Source organism: Acomys minous (assembly GCF_964271855.1).
Source record: "Acomys minous genome assembly, chromosome: 8".
NCBI lineage: Eukaryota > Metazoa > Chordata > Mammalia > Rodentia > Muridae > Acomys > Acomys minous.
Genome location: NC_140489.1, coordinates 89,451,290 through 89,467,329, shown reverse-complemented (window position 1 = coordinate 89,467,329; position 16,040 = coordinate 89,451,290). Strand labels below are relative to the sequence as shown.

The 16,040-nt window shown below is 46.6% G+C and overlaps 1 protein-coding gene across 9 annotated transcripts in view; it reads right to left on the bottom strand.

The window, feature by feature from the left end:
- GREB1 (growth regulating estrogen receptor binding 1) overlaps window positions 1-16,040 on the bottom strand; it is a 137,644-nt gene that overhangs the window by 81,468 nt on the left and 40,136 nt on the right. For 8 of the 9 annotated variants that reach the window (XM_084792223.1, XM_084792220.1, XM_084792219.1 and 5 more), the window contains exon 2: window positions 6,247-6,345. The gene's annotated coding sequence lies outside the window, so the exon portion shown is untranslated. Of the gene's footprint in view, window positions 1-6,246; window positions 6,420-16,040 lie in introns of those variants that run through there. The other variant, XM_084792222.1, reaches the window with a different exon arrangement.

Sequence of the window (16,040 nt, the reverse complement as noted above, 5' to 3'; positions counted from 1 at the left end):
TATGGTCTTCCTTCAGCTAAATCTTCACCCAAAAGTCACCACTGTTTTCTTCTCCTGCTCCACCCCCAGTAAGCTGCCTGCATCTCCAGATGGGCCTGGATTTATTAGCCAAAAGCCACAGAGACAGACCATCCCCAGAAGAACAGCTGCGGAAAGTGCACTCCTGTTTCCGTCCTCTCAATTCTGTCCTCATCTCTCTCAAACCCTGAAATAGTTTCCTATGGAGAAAGGTGCTCTCTCCACTACCCAGGCCACCCCAGGCTCCTAGAGATGGTACAGCTCACCTCAAGAGTCTCAAAGCCCAAGTGCAGATAGCCCCTGTTCTCAAGCTACAGATGTTCCTGGCCTGGCCCTCCCTGCTCCTGTGAGATGCAAAGATCATTCTCCTGCCAAGATCTGCTCCCAGTTTGGCCCAACAGTCCAATGGCTCCACGTTCTAAGCCTGGCACATGGCGGGGAAGTATCTCATTCCCACCTTGAGCTAAGAGAACATGGACAGGTCACAGTGCTGCCCTGGAACGTCCCTCAGTAGACATGAGTAAAGGTGGTCGGTGTGAGCATCACTGTGGTGTGTCACCTTGGTGATGGGCGGCCAGAGACCATCTTCAGGAGAAAGGAAAAAGGGGAGCAGAAAAGGCTCTCTCGGGTTGGCCTCACCCCCTGGCACAGTTCCAGCCTTCAGGAAGAGCCCTGTGGAGCCCCTACAGGTGCAGGGAGGCCTCGTGAGACCGCATAGAGAATGAGGGGAGAACGTGAAGACCTCACCCTGTGTACGCTCACGGGGGAGGCCCAGCTGGCTCTGAAAACAGTGAGAAGCCAGCAGGGGTCTCAGCGATGCAGAAAACCACCAAGAAGCAGCACAAGACTGGCGTGAGTGACAGTAAGAAACCAGGCCTTGCCAACCCTCAGAGACCTCTGCCAGGTCTCTGCAAAGTTCCCTGTATGAGGCCTCTTGGGAGCCCAGTCCCATGTATCCCAACCATTCTCCAATCTCCCCTTTACCTTGAGAAGAAAGGCCAGGCTCCCTGGCCAGGGCCTATGCATGGCTCCCAACCTACCTCCCTTGTCAACGTTCTGCCTGCCCTGCCCGTTCTGAACGCAGCCCGAACACTCGCAGGCCTTCCTTTGACTTTGAGCTCTCTTCCTGGAGACACATCCATCAGAGTCTCTGCCTGCCTTCCAGAACCACATATGAAGATATCAGAGGCAGCCACGGGGCCTCGGACCACAGGAAGGCTCACTGTGGCACCCCTCCCCCACCCTCAGACTCTGACTCCATCCTTCACCTTTTGAACAAATTCTAACTAGAAGGATCCTCCAGACAACCGAGGTAGGAGCCCAAAGCTTGTGAATATGCACATGTATATGTTTGTGCACCCCTACATGCCTGCCTGCTCGTGTACATGGACACAAACATGCCACGGCATGCATGTGGAGGACAGAGGGCAACCCGCAGGAGTTGGGCGTCTCCTTCCATCATGTCGGTCTGGTGCATCCAACTCAGGTTGTCAGGCTCGGCAGCAAGCACCTTCACCCTCTGAGCCATCTTGCTGACTTGAGCCCAAAGTCTTGAAGAACTGAACACAACAAAGCAATTCCCTCTGAGGATGGCTCACTCAACCCTCCCAGTCACTTCCAGCAGGCCTGGTGGCTCCAACGCTACAGCAGTAGCAAGTCCTGAATATATGATATGGCAATAAAGACACTAAACTGCAGAATTGCATCCCATAAACTCTTTGGCGGCCCTGCCGGCAGGAAACAGGGGCATTCGAATGGAGATTCCCTGATCTGTCTTGAAGGAACTCATGAACTCCACAGGTGCTATGGAGGAAAGAGAGGGGGGCTGGGAAGGTGCCTGGTAACCAAGCTACCAGCTCTCCTCCCCTGAGCCTGCCCAGCCTGCGAGGAAACTCCACGGCCGGCGGTTCACTGGGCCCTCTGCAGACATCTGTTCACAGAAGGTCAGGGTGATTCTTTGGAGATCTTCCAGTGCTCTCAAAAAGAATGACAAAGCAGGCAGCTTTTCACTGTGGCCATAGAGAGCAGTGAATGGGAGCACAAAGGCAGGAAGACGTCACTGGAAAGCCCGCTCTCCAGGGCTAGCAAAGCATGCTCCAAAAGAGTGTCCGAGGTCCCCTTAGCCCGCCCTTTGTGATAGCTTTGACTGTGGCTTTTATATTCATCCTGCATATAACAAATCATTTACCTCTTCCTTACATACCATGGCAAACAGCACCAAGGACATCCTTAAGTGGGCTTCCTTCTGGTTATGCATCCCACACCTTACAAGAGGCTGCTAATCGGCTTATCCCAGCCAGTTCTGCCACAAATAAGCAAAAGCCAACACAGACCTCTCCAACCCCAAAGCCAAAGCCACCATACCTTACAGAAAGCTGGTCACTGCGCACAGCCCTTAAACCAGCCAGCTAAGAGCAGGTTGCAAATCCCCTTAAGGGCGGAAGCACACAGTGGCTGCCCCCCCTCCTCCCCTCAGTCGGCACCTTTGATCTGCCTGGGAGAACAGGACATAGGGCAGGACGGAGTGGGCCCGCTCTGTTCCACCCTGATGAGCAGCAGGGAGCCCAGGAGGGGGGGGAGGTTGTCGACCTGACACCATAGCTCAGGAGCCCTGACACTGAATGGTATCAGAACTGGTATCTGCCGCCTTGCCGCGCACACTGCAACCACTCCCCACAGAAAAGAAAGGGGAATTGGCAGTGGCTGTTCCAAGCTCCATCTGCCCCAACACTCCTGCTGGGTCAATGTTCTCAGAACTGAAGTGCTTGTGGGTCACAGTGCTCTCCCGGCAGGTACATAACAATCCATTTGTCTAACCACAGGCAGTCCAACTGGTCCTTTTTTACAACAATATAGAAGTCTCTGTACGTGGGAGTGCAAAACCAAGTACATTGGTGTGGAGAACAAAGGGTGGTGACCAGAGCTCTGCTGTGCAGGGCAGTTGAGTGGACAGTGCAGTGTATACAACACTAGCATGAACCAGAAGTGACCAGTGTCCCTCAGAGCCATCACCTCCTAAACACAGGAAACACCATGCCACCAGGAACCTCCTTGAAGTTATTTTTAAATATTTACTGATTTTTGCACAGGTGTGTCTGTATGTGTGCATACATGCCAAGGCACTCACATGGCAGTCTCCATATTCTGTACATTTCTTCTTCTATGACTCTAGGACTCTAGACCAACTCCTAGGGAAGAAGGGAAGTGACAGACAACCCTACTTGTGGCAGACACTTTAGTCTTTGTTTATCTACAGTGATGACTCACTTGAATACAAGTTGGGAATTTCAATGCTATTTATGCACGTGACAAAAATCTAAGAAGTTGAGTTATTCTTGTTATTGTTCAAGTCAGCAAAGGCAGTTCCTAGACGTTTCTAAATATCATCCTCAAAAGTACCAGATACCACAAGGTAGAACTAAGACACACACACACGAGCCAAGCGTGGTGGAGCACGCCTTTAATCCCAGCACTGGGGAGGCAGGTGGATCTCTGTGAGTTCAAGGCCAGCCTGCTCTACCAGGCAAGCCTATGACAGCCAGGGTTGTTACACAGAGAAACCCTATCTCAAACAAAACACACACACACACACACACACACACACACACACACACACACACACACACACACACACACACATCACCCCCACCCCTGCCTGAGCAATGGGCTCCTAGGAAAAGTGGCATCCAGACCACCCATTCATACACCTCCTGTCAACTGTGGAGCAGCGCCCCCTGGTGGTCCTGTTTGAAAAGATTCAGGAGCCCCAAGCAGCTTCCTGGGACCCCTGCCCTCCTCGTTCTCCTTCAAAGGAAGATGGAGAAGGAGCGCCTCACATAAAGCACCTGTGGCCTCCTGCCAGAGCCCTGTTGGTGACGGGGAAACTGAGAGCTAGAGAAACGCAAAGGAAGGAAGGATATCTCAGTAGCCTACAACACCCGCATCCAATGAAAGCATTGCAAATAACACGCACCCTCTTAGTCTGTGACGTATGGGCTGAGGACATGGCTCAGGGGTGGAGAGCTGACCTAGAGGCCATGGGGAGTTCAGTCACCATACGAGGACACATGGAAGGAAAGAAGGAAGGAAGCGTGGAAGGTGGGAAGGAGGGAGGAAAGGAAGGAAAGAGATGAGGAGTCGGGGGTTGGCAGCAGAAGGAAACAAAAAAGCTTTAACACTGTTGCTCTGGAACTGGAGAGATGGCTTGGTGGTTAAAAGCACTCGCTGCTCTTGCAGAGGATCCAGGTTCAAGTCTCAGTATTCACATGGTGGCTTTCAACTCCCTGCAACTCCAGTTCCAGGGGATCTGACACCTTCTGGCTTCTGTGGGCATCTGCGCACACATGGTGCATACATATAACATAAAATTTTCATACATGTATATTGTATGCCTTAAATGATTATATATGAGTTTAGACATATATTATAACATATTCTGATTACCGTAACTGCATCAGTTGTAACACAGAGACAATTAAACAGCAGTTTGTATACCATGTGCTCCTGGTCCGGGACTGCATTTGCACCCTGACCTACTAGATGTTCGACCATGAGCAAGTTAACCATTATGCATTTCAGTTTCCCAAACCTGAAAAATAGAGTTAAAAACAACAACAACAACAGCTCCCTTTTTGAGGTGAGCTGTGTAGATGCAGTAAGTTGCTGTGCACAGAGGTCTGGCAGCAGTCCCTGGAATGTAAAAGCACCAGGCACAGCAGGATCACAGTGATGACCATCAGCTTTCTCAGCCTGTGACTCTGCAGAACTCACAAAGCAACTGATGGAGCCTGCACTGCAGTCGCCTCTGCATGGAAGAGTTCAGCATTTTTAGGTGTTTCTCATTTTTTCTCTAGTCAATTAACTCTTTAAGTTGGTCTACGTTAGCACAGGAAGAAATTTAACAAAGTGGGGTTTGTGGGTCTGAAGGGGGACGGGGCTTTGCCATGGCTGGGCTTTTCCCTCCTTGACTTGCAGCAGGACAGGAAAGGGGCATAATGGCATGGCAGAGAGAGCCTGCTCCCCCTCACCACACCAGGATGAGGAGCTGCTACAGGTGTGGCATGTCCTGTCCTCCTGACTTAACTCCCAGCCCGTCCCTTCTCCATAACAAATGCTGCTCTGCCCTGGAAAAGCCCCTTCCACATAAACAGAACACCGAGGTCACGAACACGGCCATTGCACCAGTCGCTACCACATTTTATAAAAATATAAAAATTTTATTTTTCCTCCCCAACCACAAAGACTGGAAGTAACGACCTTCAAGAGGCAACAGAGTCTCTGTTTATTCAACAGAATGATCCAGAAGACTATGATGACTACTATCCACAGGTAAACATGCCTTGAGTTTTATAAAACGTGTCCCTGAGCGGTTTCCAGATCACTTGAGGACACGAACTTCACAGGAGCACCCAGGTGATGGTGCTGCCACCACCCAGCACCCATCAGATGTTCCCTGAAGGTGAGAGCCAACTCCCCTGCCTTGTTGTGTGTTACCCTGCTGTAAAGAAAGCCCTTACTCTCTAGTAGTATTACGAACTCCTACTCATCCTTCAATACCCAGCTCAAGCATCTCTTCCAAGGTGCAGTGGACCTGCTTCTAGCGCTGAACAGAATCCCTCCCCGCTGCCTTCTTCCTTCCCAGTCCTACTATCCCGGTGTAGGCTGCTATACTTATATCGATTCCTTAGAACAATCAGCCTGTTGCTTGGCTGTCTCCCCTCACATGGAGGCGTCTACAAGAGAATACAGATGTGTCCACCCCACGCCAATCACAGTGCCTGGAGAATAAAAAAAAATATCTGTGCAAGTGCTTGGCCCCTGAGTTACAGTGCCACACAACAAAGAGTGTTTGGAAGAACGTATTTGCAGTGATGGCCTTTCACTAGGAAAGAAGGAAAAAGAAAGACAGGGGGGGAAGGAGGAGCAAAGAGCTCAGAGCAACAACAAAATCATCAAGAAGAATGAACACTTTGAATACCCGGCTGTAGGCAAAATATTAAAAGCCTACAACCTTATTGGTCATAGCCAGGAAGTTAAGAAGATAAAGCAAATCGTGTGCACAGAACTGGTGTTGCGTTTTGTGGGGGCTTATGAAGAGCCAAGGCCTCAGTTTTCCCATCTAGCTAGACTGTGTCAGTCCCTTCCCTGAATCAGCGAATTCCAGAATAGCAGGGCTCAAAGTGGCAGAGAAATCATTCAGTCATTTAAATCAATGAATGCATTGTTTACCTCTCATTTATATGTAACTCAATCGATGGTCATCCTATGGGCTGGGGTCAAGATCAAAGAGCAGAGAGAGATGTCCTTTCTCCTAAGAAACGTAGCCGCCTGAAAGAGATTAACAGACAGAAATGTAAACGTCTGGACTGACAGTGAATTTCTACCTCCACATGTACCATACCTAACCCCTCCTGAAACCATCATTACAAAACAATCTAGTTTTAGGGCCCACAAGCTAGCTCAGGGGATAAGGGTGATTACTGCCAGGCCAGATGACCTAAATTCAGTCCCCAGATACCTACATGGTAGGAGAGAACCAACTCCTAGAGGTTGTCTGCTGACTTCAATATGGCTACTGTGGCCTATGTGCACACTCCTCCAACACACACACACACACACACACACACACACACACACACACACACACTGATAAAGTGTAATAAAATAGTTCTTTTTGAGACAGAGTCTTACTCAGTAGCCCTGGCTGGCCTGGCACTGTGTAGGTCTCACAGAATCACAGGCCACCATGCCTGTCGAAAAACAAAAAACAAAAGATGTAATTTGTTTGGTTTTAAGCTTTTAAATGGGGCAACTATTTTGATATACTAAGACAAGTGAGTCTAAATGGCACCTAGCTACATAGGGACACACAAAATCATGCATGCATCCACATTCTACAAGACCTGCCAGCTACTCCAGCAGCATGTAGTTCTGCCCCTGCATGTGGGGCACTAGAATTTTCTACAGATTTCTACAGCTCCCTTCTTCCTCTATCCCACAGTAAGCACAGGCACACCTGTGTGTGTATGACTCATCACATTTGCCTGTGCCCTTCAAGGTAGCATTTTTTTCTTGATTGTAGGGTTTATATATTTCTTAACCATTTGCACATGTGTATGAATGCTAGCCTTTTTACTAGGATTTTGTCTCTTTTTTTTTTTAATGTGCCACTGGGCTGGAGAGATGGCTCAGAGGCTAAGAGCACTGGCTGCTCTTCCAAAGATCCCAAGTTCAATTCCCAGCAACCACATGAAGGCTCACAAGCATCTACAATGAGATCTGGTGCCCTCTTCCGGTGTCCAGGCATATGCAGGAAGAACACTGTAGACATAGTAAATAAATAAATCTTTTTTTTTTTTAAAGTGCCACTGATGAAGCATTTGAGCTCTGTGTCCTTAACCCCATCCCAATAAACAAATGTAGGTCCTTATCATAGTCTCACATGGTGCAACGATTTTTTTTTTAGAACACACATGTTATATTATGACTGTATATCTGCATTTCCCTCTCTTAAAGTAAGAAAGTATAACTGTATTCTTGCAAACAGGATAAAAGCAGAGTGGTCCCCTGGCATGCACAAAGCCCTGGGTTCAAGCCCCACCACAGAATAAGCCAAGTCTGGTTATGTGCCTATAATCCCAGCACTCTAGCGGTGGAGGCAGGAAACTAAGGAGCTCAAGGTCATGTTTGATGCTACATAGCAATTTCAAGGACAGCCTGAGAGACTTGAGACATCAAGGGGGAAAAAAAACTTAAAAGTTTCTGATGCATGTATCCACGTAAAGAACAAAGGGTGTACCAAATTGAACAGCATGCTGGTGTTGGCTTCAAAAAAGGGGGCATGGGGCCTCCACACAAACTCCTCCCCGCACTCCTAATCTTACCCAAAAGCTTTCCCCATCTGCTTGGCTCTCTACACTCAATCTCTCCTTGGGGGTAGGAGCGACACTTCAGGTTTGGTTCTATGAAAGAAAGCTCTGAAGCCTCTGTCATTTGTCTCTTCCCTTCATCAAATACAAAATAAAGTTTGGACCTCACAGTGAAATGTGCACCCCTGGCATTGGTTTACAGGAAAGAAAAGAAAGTAGCATCTCCAGGGAAGCTTGGGGACATCTGTGCTCCGTTCCAGTCCTAGCCTCCTCACCCGCTGTTACCCTGTGACCCATGGCAGACCCCTCTCGCCTCTCTGACCTCCAGCTTCCTTGGCGGTCCGTGGAGATAAGGATGCTTCCTTGAAATCTCCACGGGGATTAGGTAGGATGACGTACTTAGCTGTGGTTGCCGTCAGTATTTGTCCTTTTTTAAAAAAAAGATATATTTTATGTGTATGAGTATTTTGCCTCTATGTATGTCTGTGTACCACATGTCTCTGCCTGGTGCCCATGCAGGCCAGAAGAGGGGGTTGGATCTTCTGGCACTGGAGTAACAGGTGGGCGTGAGCCATCATGTGAGGGCTGGGAATCAAGCCTGGGTCTTCTGCAAGAGAAGGCTGAGCTCTTAGCCACTGAGCCATCTCTCCAGCCCTTGGCCATGTTATAAACATACTTCATCTGTCTTGTCCTATTTGCCTATGTTGATGCCCCTTTTGAACCTAGAACTTAAAAACCGTTTGTTGGGAGGCGTGAATCATTGGGAGATTAGGAAACCTCTGAACTGTTGGGACCCACTCTCTCGGTCCATATCAGCCAGTCACTCTCCTTAAGGTCTTTTTCTTCCACCAGTGTTGGAATTCATTTCTCACTCACTCACTTAAACATTTAGGGGTGCCCGATATATAATGGAGATGAGTGACAACTCCCCAGAACCTTCACTTTCTCAGCAGAACAAAGAGTGAAGTACCCTTAAAAGACTATTGAGTTGAAACATTTTAAAAGATCGATACCCTAACAAACCTTTGACAAACCGTGGCATGTCCTAGACGCTCAGCAAAGGCTGTTTACATGGAAACTGTCTATAATGAAATGAGCAAGGCTCAGCCCCGTCCCAGAGGGTCTCCAGCATCAGGAACATGGCACCCCACGCAGCCACTAATGAAGGTAAGCATGTACACAGCTCACTGCTTGGAAGATGCACAGTCTTCTCCTCCTACAGACCCAGACAGGCTCGGGCACGTATCCCTGGCTCTGAAACAATGAGTCTGATTATGAGCGCTTACCAGTGAAGAGGCATGGGCTGGCTGGGTGCCACATTTAGAAGGATTCCAGGCGGATCTGGGTCAGAATGACCCAGCTGCCACAGTTATGTTTTGTTGTTGTGCTTTTCAGTTTTGTTTTTCCCACTGATACAGTTTGTGGTGGATCTTCCAACAAAAACCTTAAGAAGAGATAAGCATTCGGTGGCTTTTGCTCAAAGCAACAATGTTAGGAACTCTGACCTTGAGATGCAGGTCCCGAGTCAAGGAAACCATGGAGATTTTCACGTCTCTGGCTACAACTGACCTTGAGTATAATTTTCAGGGAACACCCTCCCCTCCCCAAGCACCACAATTTCTCAATAACAGAATTTTTTGCAAGACATTTTATGCACCACGAACATGGAGAACACCACTAGGTTCTCCTAGAGGCAGGCAGTAAGAGAAAAAAAAAGTAAGAAAATTAGGACCCTCAATATCAGATCCTTGCCAAAATTTTCCAGCGTGTGGGGGGGGGGGCAGTGGAGTTAACATTTCTCACATTATTCTTGCTAGTGTTAACTCATTACCATGGTTGGTTTCGACACATTTAAGGTGACATATTCAAATAGCGAAATGCGCGTGAGGTAGTAAGAGCAGCAAGCCTGCATTTCAGGAGGGAAGCCTCCGCACGCGCATTTGCACACCGTTAACACATTGTACACGTTACACATTGTTTGTTTGCTTGGTTTTTGAGACACATCATATTAGCCCAGCTGGCCTCAAAGTCACCATATGGCAAAAGTTGACCTTAAACTCCCAATGTCCCCACTTCTAAGTACCACCATGGCCCCTTGTTCATTAATATGTAGAAGAAAAGCTGGAAGGAAATACACTAACATGTAAACAAGGGGTGTTCAGTGAAGCAAAATCATAGGCCTATTTTATTTCTTCTTCCTAATTTGTATCCCCTAACTTTACTTGTTTTGCTTATGCAAATGATCACATGCAAATTTTTAACATATTTTTCTGTGTATGAGTGTTTTGCCTACACTTATGTATGTATGTTTGTATGTATATGTACCACATGTATGCCTGATACCAGGCCAGAAGAGGGCATCAGACCTCCTGGAAGGAGTCAGAGGTAGCTGTAAGCCACCACCGTGGTCCTCTGAAAGAGCGTCACGTGCTCTAACTACTGAGCCATCCCTCCATCCCTGATCACAGGCAGTTTTTATAAATTGCCCACACAGTCACAGGGAGATCTGTAGGGGGCCATACAGGAAGCAGAGCACCATGCAAACTATCCTCCAAGTCAGCAAGTTAAGAGGCAACCAGGGAAACCTGCGTATTCTTCATCCTAGACCACCCACCGAGTGACGCCTCCCCTAGCTGACAGTCACAGGCCAGGTGGATATCCTGACACATAACATCTCTGACCCAGGGCAGCCAGGGAAGCCTTTACTCCACAGACACTAGGCTCCCCAACCCTTCCAAGCTAACCCCAGTTCTTCTTCCTCTCACTTTAACCCCTTCCTTCCTTCCTTCCTTCTGTTCATACATGTACATGTTCATGTGTGTGCACCTGTGTGTTCATGTGTGTGCGAGTGTGCACGGAGGTCAGAGGTCAATGTCAGATGTCTTCCTCATTGTCCACCTTATTTTGTAAAGCAGGGCTCCCAGTGCATCTAGCACTCACCAAGTCACTTGGGGGCCAGTGAACCCTGGGGTTCCATGCAGGCATCAGCACAACCTGCCTTGACTGTGGATGCTGGCAATCCAACTCACGCCCTTGTGCCTACACACACATTTTACCAATGGAGCCATCTCCCTAGCTCTCTAAACTCTTCATTTTTAAAAAATAGTATGTATTCTACTTAAATAGATGCAAGGAATATTTGTAATACACAGATGTTGCAAAGATTCAGCAACTCAGGGCACAGTGAAGGCCTCACCAGCGAAAACCCTCACATGATTTACCCACTCAGTCTTCCCAAAGGATAAAGAACCTGACTTTATGCTTTGTTTTAAGACAGGATCTTGCTATGTAGCCTTGGCTGTCCTAGAACTCACTCTGTAGATCAGGCTGGTTTTGAACTCACTACCTGCCTCTGCCTCCCCGGTGCTGGGATTAAAGTCATGCGCCATCATTCCTGGCCTAAATTTTACATCCTGTTTGTCCCTTGTTTTTCTTCTTACGGGTCACACAGTTTTCAATGTAACTCTCACTTGATTTTTAGCTTAAAATTTAACAAAGACTTAACCTGATTTTTTTTTCCCTGCTTTGCAAAAGCCAACCTTAATTAATATGTAGGAATGCCTGCGGGGTCTTGTTAAAACTCTGTTTCAGTAGAGCTGAAAATATCATTTCTTTCCTTTAAAAAATAAAATTTCTTTAGTAGAGAGACACATGTGCCTGTAGCCACACCCTGGAGACTAGGTCCTGTGGAGGTCAAAGGGCAGCTCTCAGGAGTCGACTTTGGACCTGGACTCTACTGAGGTCTCTCTTGTCTTTGCCATCCCATGTCCACAAGCTTCCAGTCGATTCTCCAGCCTCTGCCTTCCATCTCACAGTAGCAATGCTAGGACTGCTGATGCACAACACCACATCTGACCTTTTATATGGTTTCTGGGGACTGAACTCAAGTCACCAGGCTTGTGCGGCAAACACTTTCACTTGCTGAGCCATCTCCCAGGCAGGAAATACGATCTCTAACAAGCCACTTTTCCTAACTTTTTAGTTTGACCTAAGCAGCGCATGATTCAGTTTCCCGTTCCTGTGGTCTGTGTGAGTGGACTTGTGTTAGACACGTTTTCTATGACTGGCTTTTCTGCTTCATACGAAGCCCTCAGGCTTACCTGTGATGATGGACAATGCCTCTGTCTATAAGGCCCTAGGCATCGCTGCTATGTGCAAGTTATTCTTCCAACATACAGCTAGTGGTGAGTGGAAGCTATTTCCAGTGGTTGTTTGTTCATGAGTTACCGAAATGACCCTTAGATAAGCATTCTCATATCTCCCATTATAAACACAGGCTGACATACAACTACAGAGTTACCATTCCCATGGTAGGCTGCACAGATGGCGTGCCCAAAAGTACAGTGTCAGACCAACTTACATCCCGTTAAATCATGTTCTAGGTGACCCACATTTTTATCCACTGTCAACTTTTTTTCTCATTTTTGCATGCTGAGAAGATGTGAAATGGTAGCTGATTGTGAAGGTCTTTTTTTTTTTTAACTGAGTTTTTTGGGGGGCGGGGCTAGTGTTTTACAAACCTCAGACTGGCCTCAAATTTGGTATGTGGCTGAGGATAACCTTGAACTTATGATGCTCCTGCCTCCACCTCTCCAGCAGTAGAATTACAGGTATGCACCAGGATGGACCCAGGGCTTTGTACACACTGGCCTCCACCAACTGAGCTCCAGCCGGGCCACAGGCACTGTGGTTTTACTTTGCTCTGCCTTCCTCGAAGGTGAAATTGAACCATGCTTATTAACTATCCATTACTCTCTTGTCTTTTTCTACATTTCTAAATTATCCCTTGATTTTCTCTTCTCAAACGTAGAAGAAACATCGATGACTATCAATGCCTCACTGTGCTCTGGCTCAGTCCCTGCCTGGTACTCTGTTTCTCTTTTTACTAGTTTGTAGGTTCTTTCCTCTGAGGGGGATGAGGGATTCTCCTCCATCTTCATGGCTTTAAAGCAGACTCCTCAAATTCTTTATTTTTATAATTCCTTCCCATCACTTATTTTTAAATTTATTTATTTATTGTTCATCATGTTACATCTCAATTGTTATCCCACCCCTTCTAGCCTCCCATTCCCCCCTCCCTCCCACTTTCACCCTATTCTCCTCCCCTATGACTGTGACTGAGGGGGACCTCCTCCGCCTGTATATGATCATAGGGTATAAAGTCTCTTCTTGGTATAAAGAATTTTTTATACTTAATTATCTTATTATATGGATAGTTTGTCTACATGTACATCTGCACACCAGAAGACAGCATCAGACAGTTGTGAGCTGCCATGTGGGTGCTGGGAATTGAACTCAGGACCTCTGGATGAGCAGTGAAAGCTCTTTTTGTTTGTTTGTTTGTTTGTTTTTTGAGACAAGGTTTCTCTGTGTAACAGCTCTAGCTGACCTGGAACTCTCACTGTACACCAGGCTGCCTCGAACTCACAGAGATCCTCCTGCCTCTGCCTCCCAAGTGCTAGGATTAAAGGCGTGAGCCACCACCACCCGGCTTAAGCAGTGAATGTTCTTAATCACTGAGCCATCTCTCCAACCCCCTTCCCATCACTTTCAAATGAGGCAGATTCTATAGTAAATGGGAATTCCAAAGTTACTGTGGGAGAAAATCCAAAGTTACTGTGGGAGAAAAGTACACACACACACACACACACACACACACACACACACAGACGCACATGCATGCTTTTGTTTTGGGTTTTGTTTTTGTTGTTGTTGTTTTTAAACAGGATCTCACTGTGTAGCCTTGACTCTCCTAGAACTCACTGTGTGACTCATGCTTGAACTCACAGAGATCCTCCTGCTTCTGCCTCCCAAGTGCTGGGATTAAAGGTGTGTGTCTCTTCTCAGCTCCCTCTGGCTTCTTTTTAAAGTAGTAACTATTTACTATAGTATAATTCTGTACCTCCAGTGAAAAGCCACATTTAACCAAGTTAAAGACACAGGGCCAGGTTAAAAAAAAAACAAAAATGAATGGGAGCTAATCTTTCATCATACTTAAGTACTGATGGTTTCTGCAAAGTTGCATGGCTGTCTTCTTTATTTTTATAAGATTTGTTTTTTATCTTATGTATGTGTATGTTTTGCCTGCATGCATACACACACACATATATACACATGTGCCACATGCATGCAATGTCAAAGAAGCAGGCAGTACTCTCTCCTGCTCTTTCAGGATAAACAGGTATGGGCACAGTAAAGTGACTCTTTCCTTGTTTGATCTTAACAACCTTATGGGATAAGTATTTAACCCTATTTTTGATGCTTTTTTAAAACTTTTTTTCTGTTTTGCCTTATTTGCTTACTTTATTGCTACTGTTTGATTTTTGAAATAGGAACTCACTCTGTAGAAAAGGGCTAGCTTGAAACTCACTGTATAACCCAGGCTAGCTTCTAACTTACCATCCTCCTGTGTCAGCCTCCCAAGAACTGGGGTTACAGGTCTGAGCCACTTCACACAGCTCTATTAACCCAACTCTAGGTAAGGTAACTTTATTACATTTATTGGCTTATTGGTGATGCTGAGGATTGAACCTGGGTCTTGCATATACTAAGCAAGAGCTCTGCCACTGAGCTACATCCCTGGCTAGAAAAATGCACCCTGGGGCTGGAGAGATGCCTCAGTGGTTAAGAGCACTGGCTGCTCTTCCAGAGGACCTGGGGTTCAATTCCCAACAACTACGTGCAGCTCACAACTGTCTTTAACTCAAGTTCCAATGGATCTGACTCCCTCACATAGACATTTGTGTAGGCTAAACACCAAATGTACATAAAAATGAATAATTTTTAAAAAGAAAAAGAAAAATATACCCTAGCATAAAAGTACCAGTTCCTAAGAGTATTGCTGGCAGTTTGGGCTTCTCCCAGGACATACAAACTCTGAACATCTAAATGGCCACTGTACGTCTTCCTGACAAGAAAGGACTGAAAACCAAGATTCAGTCCAAGCCCCTTAGTCTTATAATAGGAAACTGTATCGTGTCAAACAGAGCAGTGATTTCCAGGAATTCACCACTTTCAGCTATTGTGTGTACTTTGTAAGTTCCTGCTGCTGTCTGGGATACATTAGAAAAGTGTTCTCCCATAAGGAACATCAGTGTCTGTGATTTTGGAGTAGATGCAAAGGAGCTACAAGCCTGCATCCTATCTGAACAGTGCCCAATGGCATTTCTGTAACTTGCTCTTCGGACACAGAGCAAAAACCTGAATTTAAGACCCTTTCCCAACAGGCACAGCAAGGTCCAGACTTGTGCACTTCCCTGAGCTGTATACCTGGCTAAAGAACTGATGTTACAAACTGGGTGCAGTGGTGCACACTGTTGATCCCAGCACTTGGAAGGCAGGCAGGTAAATCTCTGTGAGTTTGAGGCCAGCCTGGTCTACAAAGTGAGTCCAGGATAGCCAAGGCTACACAGAAAAACCCTGTCATGAAAAGCCAAATTATTATTATTATTAGTAGTAGTAGTAGTAGTAGTAATAGAAAGAAGGAAAGAAAGAAAAATAAAAGATTGATTTTACAACCCAAGACAAATGATCTTGAGGTTGTATATTGGTTCCACAGCTATTTTCAGTAAGGACATTAGCATTCAAAACAGCTAAAGGGAAGAGAAATTAAGAGCTAGAAGGGCTGGTAGACCCTACAGCAGTTTGGGATGCTGTATCAGCGTAACAGTAGAGGTGGTAAACTTTAACATGGGGAACTAGTAGTACACCCTCCTGGGCCAGCCTGCCCATTTCCTTGAAGCATTAATCTCACTAATAACCCCTAACCTGTTTCTGTCATCCTACAAGGCTAGGAACCCCAGATGGGCCAAGAGACATGCTGTTCACCGACGCCTGCGCTCCCCTCTGTGCTCAAGTGTCACAAGATTCTTTCGACTCTGTGAAGCCCCAGGATGGGCACAGCCCCCGAGGGTGGGGACTTTGTCTCATCACAAGAGGCAGAAGTCTGTGTAAGTACAAGAGGCAGAAGTCTGTGTGCAAATACAAGAGGCAGATATCTGTGTAAGTACAAGAGGAAGAAGTCTAAGTACAAGAGGTAGAAGTCTGTGTAAGTACAAGAGGCAGAAATCTTGGCCAAAGGCTCATGGAACTCAAGAGAACACGTCATTCTAAAAGGAAATACGCAGGAAGCAAGGACACACCCTACAGACTTGT